This window comes from Vicugna pacos, chromosome 26 (genome assembly GCF_048564905.1).
Source record: "Vicugna pacos chromosome 26, VicPac4, whole genome shotgun sequence".
Lineage (NCBI taxonomy): Eukaryota > Metazoa > Chordata > Mammalia > Artiodactyla > Camelidae > Vicugna > Vicugna pacos.
In genome coordinates, this window is record NC_133012.1 from 22,175,704 (window position 1) to 22,194,440 (window position 18,737).

The 18,737-nt window shown below is 39.4% G+C and overlaps 1 protein-coding gene across 1 annotated transcript in view; it reads right to left on the reverse strand.

The window, feature by feature from the left end:
- Positions 1-18,737, reverse strand: part of TENM3 (teneurin transmembrane protein 3) — a 1,525,061-nt gene that overhangs the window by 1,212,036 nt on the left and 294,288 nt on the right. The window lies entirely within an intron of this gene.

Sequence of the window (18,737 nt, forward strand, 5' to 3'; positions counted from 1 at the left end):
TACTTTGCATGCAGTGGAAAAATGGAGATTGTAGAGACAGCAGGTCTCCCGAGGGCGAGGGTGTGGGTGCAAACTGCCTCAGTGCCGTCTCTGCCCTTCTGCAAGCCTCCCTCCCAGCTAGGGAATGACTAGCACTTCCTAGTAGAGCCCACGCCTGTTTATCTGATCTCCACACACCCTTATCTGAGGATTTAAATCTGTATGTCAGTCAGCTACAGCATCACAGAACCATGCCATCTTTTAAGTAATCAAAGCAGAGAATCTCTGAAGTCAGGTGATAAAATATACAAGTAATGAGATTGATTTCATTCTGTTCCTCTCAGAGCAGCTGAATCATAAAGGACTGCACCAAAGAAGACCTCAGCCTTTCCTGAAATGGCTTGGGTTATGAGCTATGCATTTTCATTTAAATTTAGGCATAAGCTCAAAAATATTTGAAAATAGTGAGAAGAAAATAGACTTGCCTATAGAAGAAAGAATTTGGGTGTTATTCAACATGCCATCCACCAGACCAGCAATGAAGTCATTACAATCATTCCCTTTCTTTTTCCTTTTTCTTAAGAAAAGCTTTGAGTAAAATTTTATATGTAAATACAGATACTTAAACTCTTTTGGGTCTGTTTCTATGACAATAAAACCTGAAGCTTACTTGTAAACCTTTAAATGTCTTGTCAAGTGACAACAGAGGGTAAAATATTTTTACCTCTGTTTAACTTTTCGGAGTAAGAAATTACAAATGGTTTATGTATTCAATAAGTCCTCTTTGAATATCTGCTTTATACAAGGTCCCAAATTATTCCCAGAGGACAGAACATGAAGAGAACCATTTCCTTCACGTTGAGGAATTTATGATTTAATAAGGCTCTTAATGTCTTCATGCTATCCCTTTTTTTGTTTGTTTGTTTGTTCTTAAAAAAACACATTAAAATAGCAGGATTTACAATCAGTCAGTTAAGTCTAACTAGAAGTGTTGTCTGCTGTATTAAGGGAATGAACGAGAAGTGACATTATTAACACCTACCACATGTCTGTCATATGCTAGAGGCCTTACAAGTATCATTTCATTAAAAAAATTTTTTTAAACAATTTCAAATTTACTGAAAAACTGAAAAAACAGTATGAGTGTACAAGTACTCTGAGAGACTGTGTGCAAATGTCACTCTCCCAGTGTCACCCTTTGAGGCAAAAGGCCCCAAATCCAGGATCACGTATGGTACTCATTTTCATGACTCCTTAATCCCCTTCAATCTGGAACCTTCCTTGGCCTTTACCTCACATTCACAACTCTGACATTTTTGAAGGTGACAGGCCAGACACTGTGCAGAATGCCCACCAGTTTAGATTCGCCTAATGTTTTTTCATGATTAGATTCACATTATGCACTTTGCGCTGGACCAGCACAGAAGTCAGGCATCTACCACTTCCTGCAGCCTCATGGTGGTGCATCATGTTATGTGTCCCTTTACCAACAAACTCACTTTATATACATTGTGTGCTCTGAATACAACAGGAACATATATTCCATACCGAAGCTCAAATGTTGCAAAGATTGCTAATGTGCAGAAGGGGAGTTAGTGACGGCTTCCCTGCCCCATAACTACTCTAACAGTTTGGCATAAAGCCATCCTACCATTTTCTGTTTGCACATCTTAATATGCAGTGATCCTGCTTGTATGTTTCAGATTATTTCTCTCAATTCCCAGACAACCACATATGGACTCTTTTTAAACTGCCATTTGCTAAAAAGGACATTTGCCCAAGGTCACACACATAGGGAACTAGGGTGTGCAAAGAGGTCTTCTGACACCAAATCTCACGTTTTATTATTTACTGATTTAAAAATTCAGTGGTGTATAAAGGCATATTTATGTCAGATATTAAACCAAATACCTTTAATATCTGTGAATGAAATTTTTAAAAAATTCACAGGTTTTATTAACTATAGAAGTCATATTGTCCAATTTTGGTGAGGAAAACAATTTCAGAGTACTTTTTAAAATATGCAACTGTGGGCTGACCCCTGTGGATGGCTTTCTGTTTGTGCCTTGACTTTCCTTTGTCTATATTATTTACAGTCAAATATGGAAAATCTTATAACCAGTGCATTCCATTGACAATAGTCCTTAGGTAAATGTCAAAGAAACTGCATGCTACTTCTAGTCTGCTAGTCTGCTAGTCTGCCCCTGACTAGCTATGAGGCTGAAAGAGTTTTCTTAATTCCCCAATGCCTCAATTTTCTTTTCTGTAAAATCAAGAGAATATTTCTCCTTGCTTTTCCACATGCGATGAAAATTAGCACCATGGAAAGTCAGCACATGAACAGATGGGCAGCATTTGTTTTCTCTTCCTCCTCCTTTGTCTTCCCCCTCAGCGCTCCCCTTCCACTTCCTTTCACCCAACTCTACCTCCTGGAGTAAGTTTCAGCTTTCTTTCCAGGAAGGCCCTGTTGCCTTTTCCCTTCCAACACCTGTACTTCCTTTGGCAGGAGACGAAAATGAGTCCTACGGTATCCCCAGGCAACATAAAGTTGCGTGAAGCTTACACTTGGGCGTCTTGAAAGCTATGGCTTCCCTTCTGGAGAGTGGATTCTTGGAAAAGGAGGGTGGTAAGAGCAGGAGACCAAGCCCCGCGTGCTTGAACGTCACAGAGGGGCACGGACGCCGGGACACCCCGGAAAAAACACAAGAAGTCCTTGTAGGGGTGGCCTTGACTCTGCAGGATCCACCCAGCCTGGATTATGATGCACACTGTCAATCTTGACTGATAGTGACAACCTGGGGATCTCGCTCACTTTCTCTCTCCCACTGTTCGTTTATTGAATCATTCATCCATTCATCAAACACCAGGCATTCCAATGTGAGGCACTGTGGCAGGATTTGGGAACAAGAATGCAGAGGTTAATTAAGACTCTCTGTGGTCAAGATACTCACAGAATGGTAGGGGGAACAGAGGATATAGGAAAAATCGCTTGAAAAAATGTGTTGGCTTATTCTCTTTCATGAGACTGGAATCATGCTGTAAAATATATATTTCCTCCTGAAAATAGACCATCTCAACATATGTGGTTCTAGATCTCGAGCAAGAACCTTACATGCCTCAGTGGACCAATGAAAATTAGTTTTGCTCAGTGTACATGCTACTGACCTCTGCTGACGTCCTGCACAGTCACTCAGTGCATCAAATTCAAAACTGTATCTTGCAAAAAAAGCAAAGAAAGGCTAGAGAAATTATTAATTTGTAAATGAATTAAATTTCAATTTATCTCAGTGAAATTTAAATTAATAACTACACCTTTTTTTAACAAAAGTTACAAACAAGGAGAAAAAAAGTCTTATTGCTACCTGACTATAGCACAATCTAAAGGAAATCAAGAATATTGTTTTGTTTTTCACTCTGAGGATTACTTAAAACTCACTCCTCTCCTGTAGCTCATTGTAGAATAACAGATATCATTGCTTAAATTAAATGTAAATTTTCTTCTTGTTGTATATACTATTCTTTGTATTAGAAGAAAATTATTAAACCAATTCTTAGTTCAAATAAATAAATGTTCATTATTAATTTCTTTCAGGCTCAAGTCCATGTGCTGCTTTTCTGATTCTTTTATCTGGCAGAAATGTTGCTCATTTGGGATAGCTTCGTGTGATGAATAGTTAAGTCAGTGGAATCTGGTGTCAGAAGGTCTAGATTTAATCCTGGTTCTTCTTCTTTGTAGTTCAGTAAATTTGGGCAAATCCTGTCTGTCCTTTAGCACTACTATGAAGATTAAGTGACTGGTTCATGTAAATGAATTATTTGACCCCAGAATTAAATGTGATAAATGAACAAATATTAGAAGTAGTTTTTTCTAACATGCATTTAAAAAAAAATCCATTGAGAATCTTAGATCATTAGATCATTTCTTAGTAAGTCAATCATTTAAGATTTAGGCCAACAATTTTATAATTTAAAAATAGAACATATTAGTCTAAAAAATCTTTTTTTTTTTAAAGTCATGCTGATCTGAGGGGAGAGGCGTATCCAGCTAGAATCCATCCTGTTCAAATCATGGCCCTATTAACTGGCCACGAGAGTGTAGCAAGACATGCATTTTGGTGTTGGCCTTGATTTCAAGTGTCTGCTTCAATTCTGGGGTAATTTCCAGACAATGTTTTTAACTGCTCTGTAGTAAAGAGCCCTTTCATTATACCGCCAGTGTACACCCAGCTTGAGAATGGAGCTCCCACAGTAGCTCTGGACGGAAGCATCCACTGTATCTACTCATGCCCCAATTTTCTTCTGTTTTCAGGTCCTGAGGGTTCTTGAAGATGCACTGAGATACACTCTGTCTGCATTTTACAAACCTCTTTGACCAACAAGCATCTCACTGGACTGTGCTCACTGACAGAAGATGGATTCTAACGTGTTGAGGGCACTGGGAGTGCCCCAAAAGGTGACAAATGAAAATTGGCTTGTCGGGGAAATTTCCAGGAAATCTGCCAGTCTGCATCACATGCTCCTTACGCATCAGCTGGAGGTCATAAATTAGAGCTTTCTTGCTAGAGCTAGCCGGCAGATGTTTTCTGTTGGACTCACGTATTTTAAAATATCTTTAATTAGTTGCTCACATTTAAAAAGTAATAAACCTCCTATAAAAACTTGTATATTTGGAAGTTGCTAAGAGAGTTAATCTTAAAAGTTCTCACCTCAAGAAAAAAAAATCTGCAACTGCGGTAAGGTGATGGCTGTTAGTGAGGCTGATTGTGATCATTTCACAACATATACAAACACTGAATCATTATGTTGTACACCTAAAGCTAAAACAAGCACACCTTAGAGACACTGCGGTTCAGTTCCAGACCGCTGCGACAAAGTGAATATCGCAATAAAGTGAGTCACACCAGTTTTTTGGTTTCCCCGTGCATATAAAATTTATGTGTACACTATTCTGTAGTCTATTAAGTGTGCAATAGCTGATGTCTAAAAAAATTTAATTTAAAAAATTATTAAATTTAAAATTTAATTTAAAAAATACTTTATTGCTAAAAAATGCAAACTATCATCTGACAATGTAAGGTTGCCACCAACTTTCAATTTGCAAAAAAATGCAGTATATTTGAAGTACAATAAAATGAGGTATGCCTGTATAATGCTGTTATCGATTGTACTCCAACTTAAAAGAAAAAAAAAAAACCTGGGTTTCTGGCTTCTCTTACATAAAACAGACGTGACCACAGCGTTCCCATGTCCCCATGGCTGGGGGCTGAGCAGAGGCCCCCTTATATAGCAGTGAAGTATCTGGATACTGGGTTTATCCCTGGTTCTACTCTCAGCTGTGTTCCTCACACAAGTTACTTCCCAGCTCTCTGCCTCAGTTTTCTTGACCTTAAAATGGGGATAATAATTGAACCTCCTCATTCAGGCTGCTGTGGAGATTGAATAAATCTGTAAACTACACAGAAGGGTGGGTGCCTGGCCCACTGTAATCCGTATAAGTACTAACGACCCCATTGTGTGCTTTAGCCGGGACATCAGCTTTCTACTTTGCTCCCAAACCCAGCCACTCCATTTCACAGACTATTCTGCACCTTGCAGGTGTTGGAATTTTTAACTCTCTGATCATCATCGCTTCTTTCCTGGAATGAAGTGGTGCATGTAGATTAACTAGACTCTACAGACTACAATCAATGATTCAGAAGTTAAGAAAAAAGTTTTCTTAAGAGAAAGCCAACCTCCTACAAATTGTTCAAATATCTAAATTACCATTTGGAGAGCCAGACACAGATTTTATAATGAAGTTATCTGCCTAAGACAGCCAGATGAAAGGATCTGAGACTCATGTTTTCCCATCAGTAAGGACCGTTTAGGAGTGACAAGGCAAGCTTCTGTTTACCATTGTTCTATTTTTAGATTTAGTTGTAGAACTCGGGGAGCAGACTAGATGTTTGACTTTAAAAAAAAAGGATTTGATAGTAGTAATGTTTCATGTTAAAAGGGACATAAATTGATTTTCTGGTAAGAGTTCAACCGCTCCAATTAAAAAACCATTAAAAGTGATTATGATAAGTAACCATAATACATTTTCCAACATTGTGGTTCCACAGGCTCTTTCCCACCCAAAGCAGTGAGTTAGCGAGAGCACTGGAGGACGCATCAGAGCCCTGGGTTCGAGTCCTGGCACTGATGCTGCCCCTAGGTGTCTGAGCACCCCCTCAGCCTTCCCAGGAACTTGTGGCAGCTTCATCTATACAACAGAGAGCTTCCCTGTCACGGCACACAGGAGGGGTGGGAGCATCTATTAGATGAATTAAGGGAAAACTTAATAACATTTAATAAACTGCATAAGGCTAGTAGTTGTTTTATCATTTTATAGACAAAATCGAATAAAATAATTGAATCAATCATCTAAGGAGTTTTCCGTTTTTCAGTTTTTAACGATTCTCCAAATTTAATGATCTCCTCTTAAATACCCAGCACATTAGGTTAAGTATATTGCATCTTATAAGAAACAACGTGCTAAACAGATAGAAAGCTTGTAAACCTCTTTCCAACAGTCCAGACTCTATTTTGTACCTACCTATACACGAAGCTAATAGAAATTGATGCTGGACTTTACTGTGCTCCCCAAACCAGCACAAACCAGTGTCTGTAAAAAGCTGTGATTGCTAGTGGTGAGAGGCTGAGGAAAAAAAAACATCATCCCATTCATTATTCTGGAGAGATAAGAAGCCTCTCCTGGGAAGCATGTAAAAATCTACTGCAAAGAATAAAGCTGTAATATACTGTCGGTGACAATTTGCCATGGTGGGCGATGGGCAGTGTGATTTAATAGTGCCTTTTATGTCTAATTTCTATGATTCTGGTTTTTCAAGCCTTATATAGTTCTCTGAACCCAGTTCTGTTACATACTGAGCCAGCATCACTCCATGTTTGAGCTGCTCTCCAGGGTTACCTGGAGAACGCTGGAAAACGCATTTAACAACTTTAGGACTTACATGATCTGAACTGAATCTCTGTGTTTACATGCAGTGAGTTGATACAGAGAGTTTTCTTCTGCAGGGTCAAAATCAGCAAAGGGGTGGAACTGTGGCTACATCAGTCTCCATATTTTTAAGTCTTAGTGGTCACTGCATCCGAAATTACAGGCACCCTTTTGTCGGAACACTGCTACTGGCATGTTTCCCTACTACACAGATCTTGTTTAAATACTCTTAGGATCTCTTAATGTCTGCAGGATAAAGACTACATTCACTAAGATGATAATTCCCACCACAATTCCTACATGTTTTGGAAGAAATTTGCATCAGGCACTGTTCTAGGGGCTGAGGATACAACAGTGAAATGCAACAGACTGATGTCCAGACCTCACATGGCTTACATCTTAACAAGAATTCAAACTGCAAACACGGTCAATAGTAAAATATAGAAGATACAGGTAGTGATGAATGCTAAAGAGGAAAACAAAGAAGGAAACAAGGATCCTTGACGTACTAAGGGGAAGAAAGTTCACTTCAGCTCAGGTGACCAAAGAAGGCTGCTTGCATTTACTGAACTTCTCATATTGCGTTATTTAAATTTTTCCTATGTGTTCTCCACTCAGAGGAAGAGCCACTGTCTTATTCATCTTTGTATTCCAAACGCCAGGTGATGTTAATAAATATTGTTTAATCAAAGGGTAGACTATGATCTATGCATCTTCTGTTTTTAAGGCTTGTGCAAAGGCATCTGAATCTGCTTTCTCAGTTTAGGAAAGAACAGAACTGGAGGCTCATTCTTGGGTGTTAGATTCTTAGGAAAACCACAAAATACAAGTTCTATGAAGGCAGGGGTTCAGCCTGTTCTGTTCACAACAGAATCCCAAGTGCATAGAACTAGGGTGCAGAAGGGGCGCAATGAACGAATGAAACAGGTGGACGGATGAAAATCCAGACGCACAGTCAACAGAAAAGGAGATTAAGCTTTCCCCCCGCGGCTATGTGCTATGCTGCCACTTCAGAGAATCTGAAAACCTGAAAGCCTGGGTGTTATTTTGTCCTCCTGCATCTGATAAAACAAGACATTCCTTTATTCCGAGAAGAGAATGGAAATAAAACTGCTCCTCCAAAAAGCCAGCATGCACGGAGTACATGTCTCATTGCAGATGCGCTACAAAATGACTGACTTCTTGGCTTAAATTAAAAAACAAAAGCAAACAAAAAAACTCACAGGCTCTTGTTAACAATTAAAACAGCATTCTTCCACCTAATTACCTGAAACACAAAAATCCCAGTGGAAGGGCAAGGGGTCAGGACTTAATACTTTCAGTGGTCATTACTGCTCTTTAAAAAATTAATATCAATGAATTTCAGATGGGTTCCTCTGGAGGAAATTTTCCATGGGATGATAATAGGAGGCGATAAAGAGAGAGAAAGGAGACACAGTTCTTGCTGGGTGTGGGGGACAAAAGGGGGATTTTCTTGTCTATTTCCCGTTTCTACCGAATTCAGATGCTATTAAATCACCTACTGGCAAAACATTATTACGAAACAGAAACATCCACCAGTATCTCATGCAGAACTTTCTGAATTGTACTTCTTCAAAACCAAAACAGCAAATGAAGTCTGGAAAAACAGTGGTTAATAAATCCTTTAGTAAGAAAGAAGAATTCCAAGTCAGAAGAACTGGGTTTAGGACTCCACTCCACCTTTACTAGCCATCCGTTCCTGGACCCAAACTCCTCTTTGAGAAGTAATTCTGTTACCTACTCACTGGAGATAATAATACAGTCATACCTCACAGGACTTTGTGAAAATCAAGTAAGAAAGTGAGAGGTTAATGAAAGAAAAGGGGAAAATATTTATGCAAATATGAGGTATGGATCAAATAAAAAAAAAGACCTCTGTCTTTCATGTGATGATTATGTAGGAAGTAAAAAGGAGGAACATAAATGGTATGTATTTTTTCTGTCTATATGCAATTACCATTAGAATATGTGTTTTATAATAATTTAAAAATTATGCACACTACAGGCTATGTTGATTTTTCTCCCTTTAATAGTGTACTCTTCCTGTTATTATGCAGGACTGGATTTTTTTTTTCTTTAATGTAGTTTGAGATACTGGATATATTTTCAAAATTATTTTGATTTTATGGATGATAATTTTAAGAAGACTATACAATCAAATGCTTGGTAAAAATACTGAACTATTTATAGTTTTTTCAACTCAAATTTAAGATAATGGTTTTGCATGCAATAGCTTGCAATAAAAAGGAAAAATATGTATATATATAAAATATAATCATGGCTGTATTAACTTGCTGGTGTGCTGGTCACTATTTTCAAGTTTTAGCCAAACTACATGCACTTCCACAGCTTACCAGTTGAATTAACATACCTTTACTATTTTAGGAAACTCTTAACTCAGATGGGTAAAACTGCAAATAACTTTATTGTTTCTTTCCTTAAAGTACAGGACTGGTAACACTGGATAGTTCAATAGGCTCATCAAATCTACAAGAATTTTGTGATGTCTACCAAGTTTCAACCATTAGGTTAGGAACTTGCTCAATCTTAACAAAGCTTCTGCTCAAAAGTTTCCAAAATTGCATCAGTATTTTGCTTTTCCTTCCCCTCTCCAAGATTCTGTAAATGCAGCAATCACCTACTACAAAAAGCAATAACCTTGACTTTCCTCATCAATAGGTTATTCTGTAAGCTATAGAGGGGATTAGAATTTGGAAAACTGCAAGAGATCTGAGAGGATTAGCAGAAGACTTTTTTTTTTCCAGTTTGAGGAATCATTCTAACTAATTCAAACATCTTTCAAACTGAATTATGAGGACAAGAAATTAAATTATTATCTACATGAAGTGGGTCTTTCAATGCTTGACTTATACTTCTCAATACTGACTCAACATTCATTTTCACATGCAAAAGAAATACTTGACAAACTAAAAGTTTGCACAGCAAAATTAGCTAATTACTTTTGCAAATCACACAACCTTTGGTGATAGTCATTGGACTGTGCTATGTTTGCAAAACCAATTGGTACGTTTCCTGAATTCTGCATTCATGACAATATGTGAGACTTTTTTTTTCCCTTGGTCAGAATTTAATCCCAAGAAGCTTGGACTAAAATGAGAATGTTTTTCTGACTTTGTTGCACAAGTTTAACGCTTCTCACCTGAAATGGGTGTTACACATATAACAAACAGTGAACAGACTTTCATTATCTATCTATCAATCATTCACATTTATAAAGAATCCTTCATGTGTATATTTTAAAGTGATGTACTAAAAAATGGAAAATTATGCTTTCAGATAAAAGCAGTTCTAAAAATATATTAAATGTAGGTTTAAATTTAGATAATGTGGCAGTAAATTTCACTTAAAAGAGAGAGGATTTGAAAGTGAAGGACAGCAAAGGAGGCCTACAGTCATACCACATTTGGGTTTGACAAATCTTACTGAAAATGTGGACATAAAAACTATGGCTTCATGGCCATCTGATCCAGTCCCTGATGTCAGGCGTCTGGTACTGAGTATGGCTGGTGCTTAAAAAGTACGTGAGAAGCCATTTCTTTTAAGCTACTGTGAATTTTCTCTTGTTTCTGTAGCTTAGGGAGTGTCAGTAGAGAATCGGTTTCCCTCTCCCCTCCAGCAGGTCTACAGGTAGTTTCTGTTCATTTAAACAAAAGAATCGAGAGATTTCCCATCTAGGGCATCCAGTTCTCAACCTATTTGGATTTGATGGATGGTCAGGTTAAGAGAACAAAGGGCTTAAAAGATGGAGAGATGCCTGGGAGCACAAGTAAGTATTTTAACCACCACCACTAAAATCCCTAAGTAGATATTGACGGAAATCATGTTTTCAAGTCAGAAAACAGCTCACCACTGATTTTAAAACTAGTGTCAGGGTTTACTCCAAAAGGATTCCAGGAGGTGCTGATAAACATTTTCAACCACGTGCGGGGGTGGGGAGTGGGGGGGGGGAGGAAGCTTTAGTTTCAAATAACTCCAAAAAGAGAGGGACCAAAAAAGTCATTTTAATTAGCTAAATAGTATGTCAAGCGAAAATGTTTACCTAGACCCCAAATCACTAACTTCATTAGCTGCATGACAGAGGTCAAAAATAAAATCAAAACAATTACTGAAATAAAAGAACAACTAAACTTACTGTTCCCGTCTCTCCCCAGCGCCTTGAGTCATTATTCTAGTGCTAAGTGAGAAGTCCCGCCAAGCTTAACTATTTGGGGCCATTAAAATGCTATTAATTATACCACTGCAATCGCGTACTTTTTGAAATTCCCATTTGCTGCAGAACCATCACCGCCATCTAGGAGAACACATTCCCACTGGGCTCAGACCACCATGCTATCCATGGAATCAAATTCCCAAATAATAGGACATTCGGAAATGCTTCAAGATTTACAGATTGGTCGAAAGAGCAAAGACTGGAAGGCCCCAGAAGCAGCAGACGCAGAGGCCAGTGCAGGTGAAACACCGTGCTGTAGTCTCTGCCCGCCGCCCCCGCGCTGCGGGCAGGTAGAACGGGGCGGGCTGACGAGGCGCTCCGCCTGTGGGTGAGGCCCTTGCAGACTGCCGTCGCGCTGCCAGCTCCTGACGTCCTCCTCCACCCGCTTCCAGGGCCCTTCTAACACTGGGGCCTGCGGAATGTTTAGGACAGTCATCGCATGCCAGACTGAGACCATCTTGGGGAAACTGTTCTAAAACTGGAAATGTTTGTGTTTACTTAATATTTAGAGAGGCTACCATTTTTTAAAGTGTCTCTATTTCCATATGGTTTAATAGGTTCCCCTATCTTGAAAAACTCCTTTGAAATGTCAAACATCTCCCATGGAACTCCCATTTTTAGTAGTTCAACTTTTACTGCGTGTCAAGTGAAACAAAAATATTGACTAAATACACTATACCGCAGACGCGTTTTAGGTGGATTTGCGGTTTATTTATCGTAACACCTATATGCAAGACATGGTATGACATGGTGACAAACTGTTTATTTGGTTCCCAGAATATGCTTGTTGGGAGAGATCCATATGTGTACTAAATCTGATATTCCTCGAAATACCTACAACTCACACATTAGAAACAACAGGCATAAAGCAGTGTTGAAAATCAGATACACCTGGCTTTCAAACCGCACTAGTGTGTTAGACAGACGGATCCTGTAGATTCATGTACAGGTATGTATATCACCTTCAGCAAGGGACAACGTTTAATTTGGTCATTTCTAATAGTATTCTGGGGGGAATTAAATAACGTAACAGGCAAAACATAGCACATTGCTTGGCACATTGTAGGTATTCGTGATCTCTTAACTCCTTTCTCTCTCGCAAAATTTGAAATGTTTAGATTCTCAATGTATCTGTGAAAGCCTGGGTTGACTCAACATTAGAGAGTACTCAGTCCACAGGAAGATCCGTAGTAGGATTACTTTGTACAACAAACGATGTATAAAGTACATATACATATGTACACCGTATACAGTGTGTTTGATATATTGCCTAATTTGCAAATTCCTTACGTTTTACATCTGGATCAGAAACCTGTCTTTTGCACAGGGGTGAGTGCCTCTAGGCAGCCTAGATAACAGATACTTTGCATCTGATACCCTAATTCTAACTGAAAGTCTGATTTTACTAGGCTAGTGCTTATCAGCGACCCGAAAAGGTAAACGGCTCTGTGACCATGGAGACAATTCTGCAATAATCTGCTGGGATTATGATAATAAGACTCTGTTGTTGGTTTACAAGGGGAACATATACTGAAAACACCCAATCATGCAGTTGCACAGAACTGCTCTGCTGGTCCTAACTGCTGCATCACCTCCCTGCTCTCCAGCACATGGGAGAAGCCGTGTTTCTCGTCGCAGTGTGTGGCTCAGCGGCAGACACCACAGGCAGTTTATGCTGGTGTTTTGGGGGCTCCCTGTACATTAGGATGCTGCCGAGGGGCTGGGTTGTCCAGGTATTTGTAAACGCCAAGATTTTACCTTCTATTCTTCCTGAACTACATCTGACAGTCCTAAAAATATCTACAACTCACAGGTTGGAAACAACATCTAAAACTTGAAAAATGTCAAAATGTCCTGTTTTGGGGGAATTTTATTGTATCTTGGTCCTGGTGTGCCCACTTTAAATGTTTTATCCTGTACAACAATGGAACACACCTCAGAAAATCATTTCTACAGCTATTTTATACTATACACCTGGTAGGATGATAAAATTCAACAAAGTTCTCACATGTTCACATAGGAAAGAAATCATTTCATTCCATGTTCGTTTAATTCATTTTATCGTTTTGGTTTTGACTATGTCCTCACTGCATACCTTTGTATTTTTGCTCTACTGGTTCTTTGGCATCTAATTTAGTCTTTATATAGATTTGCTATCTATAATGCACCTACTCTGTAACAAGGACTGTTACAAGCACTCTTTATGTATTAACATGTCACAGAAGTGTCTAGGATTAAGTACTATTTTTATTTCCATTTTACAGATGAAGACATTAAAGCTTAGAGAATGTAAGTAATCTGCCTAAGGCCACTTAGTCAGTGGTACATCTGAATCTGAACCCAGAACTATGTATCTAAACTATGTCTTCTTGACTTTAACTATGTTAGATGTTTTCAGTAACACACACATAGCTTAAAAAATGTGTTGGGCTGGGATGACAAAGCTTACTTTCTATAGTATTTACTTGCCAGCAGTTGACAAGGAATTGAATCCAAAGTCAGGAAATAAAAAAATGTATGGCATAAATTGGTCAACATATGTTCTCTTTATATGCTCAATTCAGTAATTATAGAATTTTATTTCTTAAAGTAGAAGGCTAAGATGTAGAAACCGGAAAGACCAAGATACTATGCAACCGTACAGAGCAGCCTAGTTTCTAGAGGAAGTGTGGCAGGTTGTATTTGAGTAACGAGCATTTGAAATAAAGACTGTTTCAAGGTTTTCTTTAAAGTGGAAGGATACTGTTTTCCATCTGAATAAAAAAAATAAGTTGATCAACTAACTAATTACTATAAAACTAAACCACCCACATCTTTGACCTCTTATGCTATTTTTTTTATTCCAGAAAGTAATGGAAATGCCAACATCATCGTAACTATTGTGGCACCAACAGGGCTTCGTGAAGTACAAACAAGCCTGCTTTCCACATCTTTCCCCTCTTCTAAATTGAACCCAGGAGGGCAGAGGTGGGTCTCTGGTAAGATTGTTGGGAACCGCCGTTCATAGAAAAATTAGGCGAGATTTTTAAATTGACAATTTTTAGACTGGCAATTTCATTCCAAGCTTCCTTCTGTGTTTCTGTGCTCCACTTTTAATTATCACTTCGAGTAAGTGTACTGGATATATACTTATCAACTCCTCATTTCCCCTGTGGACCACACTGTGGGTTACAAAATACAATTTCCATTTTGTCTGCAGATGGCCTAAATAAGGTACACACAAAACAACAAGGATGGGCTTCTTAATTTAGCAGGATAAGATGCTCATATAACAGTGGCCCTGGGGTTTAGATTAGAGGAGAAAGAGAACTAGATTCTACCTCAGTGGAGTTGAATAATTTCTAAAAGATTTAGCACAAAAGATCTGGGCCATCCCACACTATGAACACTTAGAATAATCTAACAGTAACATATTAATTTTTTCACGTTCTTTAATACAGGGATCCATGGCATACGTGCAATTATACCTTATGATATTTTAAGCACAACTATCATAGGAAGAAAATCGTAAAAGAAATGTTGAGAATATGAATATCAAGGTTGTATTAAATATATATTAGACTGTAAAATACGTGACTATATACCATGCATCATTTAATTCTTAACATTAGCCTCTTCAGTGTGTAAGTATAATACACACTAGGATAAAATATCTTAATTCAAAAATACATAAAAAGTAAAAAAGAACTGAACAATTCATACTTATTTTTAAAATGAATTTTCCCATCAGCAAGCTATATTATTTAGTTTCTTCACTGTATTTCCTCTGACTACATGACCCCTTTCTGTTCCAAGTCAATACATATTCTAAGCCATAATTCTTATCATAATCATTACTGTCATTAGCCTCAGCAAAATTTAATGAGCACTCATTATCAGCAGAGTCTTAGGAATTCAGAAAGTTATACAATCAGGTCAGGAGTCGGCGAGTTAGCGGGACTGTCAATGTATGTGAAAAAGATAATGAGTCATGCCAGACAATGGAAGAAACATGGTGGCTTATGAATGTCATAAAAGGCTTCATGGAGGAAGCAGAACTTGAGATGGACCTTGAATGGTCAGGACTTATGTAAGAATTTAGGAATGAGGAAATACTTGCCTTCTGCAGCACAGCAGGAACAAAAGTATATTCCACTTAAGCCCCTTGACTCTAAGCAAATTCCACGCCATGGAAGATGAGAGTGGACGGATACAACTTTTTATGAAGGGTGGTGGCTCCTGCCCTACATATGGCATTTGTACTCTATGTTGGAGGCAGTGAGGCTCACTGAAGATTTGTGGGCAGAGGGAATGATAACTGCAAGTTTATATTTGGAGAATCAACTTATTCATGCCCTAACATCATGAAGCTACAGAGACTATCTAGAACAAAGAACGTGTCTTGAATGTAACCCTCTGCTTTGATACACTTGGCATTTTCTGGTTCCTACACTTGTGTTACACTTTTTGCTTCCACGCTTATGATCAAATCAAACTTATTTCCCTACACTTCTGGCGACTAAGATAAATGACAGTTTAATGGAGGAACACAGAGATGTCCCCAGCACACGATAGATTTCATTGCCCAAAGAGAAGTAGACCCTGAGTGACAAAACATTCTGGGTGACAGAAGAGCAGATCTGAGCATGTTGGGAGAGCATCAGGAGAGATAGGGTGTGAGCTGGATCTGTACAGGCGTTTACGTCCTGAGCTCTCTGTTACGCAGGCTAAAAGGAAGCAGAAGCAACTTAAGTGATTTAAATTTGACTTCAGGGCACTCATCTTTGTTGTTTATCTTCCCAACAGACACACACTGATGCCCTTCTAAAAGGGCTGCAGGGAGCCCCCTGGCCCCTTCCACATGCGGGGACACAAGAAGTCTGCAAGCCCGAAGAGACACTTCCAGCCTCCAGAACCGTGAGAAATACGGTTCCAGGTGTTCAGAAGCTGCTCAATGGCTGGCATTTTGTTAGGGCGGCCCACACAGACTCACTTGGTGTTTACTGAGTAAAGTGCTTCTGATGTTCTTTGAGTCCTATCCATCTGCATCTGGCTTCTCTGAACAACTCTTAAGGCTATGCTCTGTACCATTGTTACCCCTTACTCAGTTAGTATGTTTATCTCTTTATCTGCTAATCAGGCATTCTTCACGGACATCTGGAAGAAGTGGAACTCCTCCTGAACAGTATGTTGATAATGATGCAGTGATGGCTTTCACATAAAGCACTCTGTGATTGGGTATTAAAAATAAAGGAAGGAAAAAAGATTCTTAGCAGAAAAGTAAAAGTCTCAGTCAATATGCTAAGACCTTATATACGCATTCCCTTCGCCCCCACGTCTCGTTCTCTCTGTGGCAGAACGATGTCAGCACTCCACACTACCCTCTGATCACAGCGCGGCTGCAAGACCTCTGCCGTCTCTCCGCCGCAGAGCTATTTCCAACACTGCGCTGCTCCCAAAGCTCCCGCCGTCTCCTTAGGTACCTGCTGTAATGCCCAACCGTGCTCCCATCCCCCTTGAAAGACTAGAGCTAACCCAATAATCAGGCTAAAAGTAAGAAACACAACAACTGAAGAAATGTGAAAATGTAGCTGGGAGCCTATGAAACGGCAGGCGCTGCTGAAACCGTTACGCTTCGGCACTTGGGTTCAGGTCAATAAAATCACCAGGTGTATTTTTCAGCAAGTGGCTGCATTAGCAAACTGGCCAGAGCACCTTCTACGATTTCTCGGGCTTTTTTTTTTTTCCCAAGCTCCCGAAAATGTTCTCCAGTTACATGTCATTTTCTTTTACCTACCCACCCGTGGTTTACAGGTACACACAGACGTCAGGGAGGTGCCATCCTCCCCGGCCCACGCCTTCCCTCTGCACCAGGGCAGGCCTGCGAAGCAGCAGAGACACAGACCTGGGCCAGGCAGCGGGTTAGGGAGGGGAGCCCAAGCTGCGGAGCGGGTCCTCCAGGCCCAAGCACGTGAGCTCCCTCTGCTTCCGCGAGGAACCAGGAGCAGAGCGTCTGCGGGAACTCTCCTGCCCGCTGGGCGCTCGGCTACGAGTCCCAGAATATCAGACACAATTATATTCAAGTGTAAGTACAAAAAGTCATTTTGACTCGAATATCAATGATTCCAGCTGCCATGTTGTATTACCCACTCTCTGGCTCCTCTTTATTAGCAGTGATAATTGAGCAATGACTCCGTGTGCTTAAATCATAGTGTGATTAATGGCGCATTTGCCTGTCTCGCTTGTAAGCACCTGCATACAGGGAATGCTTTCTCCAGACCATTAGCATCATCACTTCCAAACAGAAGCCACTCAAGCCCACTGTGCGTAAGGTCTGGACACTGGAACTATGACACAGTCTTGCTACTGGCCTATCACTTTATCACCGTTGTCCTGTGGGTACCTGGTCAGCCTTCGCGAGTAAGAACTAAGAATTAATGCCACTGAGAGAGAAGAAATATAAATGATGCATTTTCCTTTCTCAAACTGCACGTCATTTATATTCCTCTCAATGATCTTAATGTTAGTCCATAGGCTTCTTTCATCCAGATATGAGATTTATAGAGTTTGTGATTGTTTTCTCTATGAAGTTACTTTTCAAGGGCTACTATTAAAATGAGGAGCCAAAATAACCAGCTGGAGTTAGAGCTGAATTAGAGAAGAAAGGAGGTGATTTTTCTAAAGTAAAACAAAACAAAAAAAAACCCCATTCCTCTATATGACTAATGGTGCAATCCTACAAAGTACATTCCCAGCGTCAGGACTATTTTGCGTTAACTTCACCCAACAGTTAAAAAATGTATAATTAATGATAAGACCCTATGTGGGGTACACTGACACTATAACTTAAATCGATAACTTACAGGGGAAAGTAAACAGAATTAAGTTATATGTATAATTATCATGTTTGACCACTCAGAAGGAGAACATACAAGTGAAATGTCACATTTTCTTTTCTCTCATATTTTACATTTTGAGAATTTTAAAAAGCACTAACTGCAGTAACACTTGGAAAAAGTCATGCCTGATGGGACAGCTTTTTTTTTTTTAATGTTTATTAAAAGAAAGAGTCTTTGTTAACGTGCTTTCCTTATGGTTTTAATTTCATGTTGGCCGATCCCCGCTCTCAGACCCTTGTAGACTTCCTGGTGCTGGAAAAAAAGCTTTTTTCTTGGGTCCTTTGAGTAGGCTAGTGACAACTGAAAACATGCAGGTAAAACTAACACAGAAGAGGGGTTTCCACGCTAATTTTCCGCAGTGGCAGAGACATGCAGGCAGGTTCGGCCCCGTCACTGGTTCCAAGGATCCTCTTCTACAGATCCCCCACCCCGACTGTGTGAATCACTTAGAGATTATCAGAGAATCCTTTGGGGGCTAATTTCATTTTCATTTTTTCTCATTTGTCCTTAGTCTTCAGAAAGGAGCATTTACATTCTCTCTGCTCAAAATTTTAACAAGAAACGAAAACCTACATAATTCAGAGAGCAAGGACATTCTCATTTCTTTGGCAAAAGAAATCACCTGTTTCTTCAATTAAATTCAGAC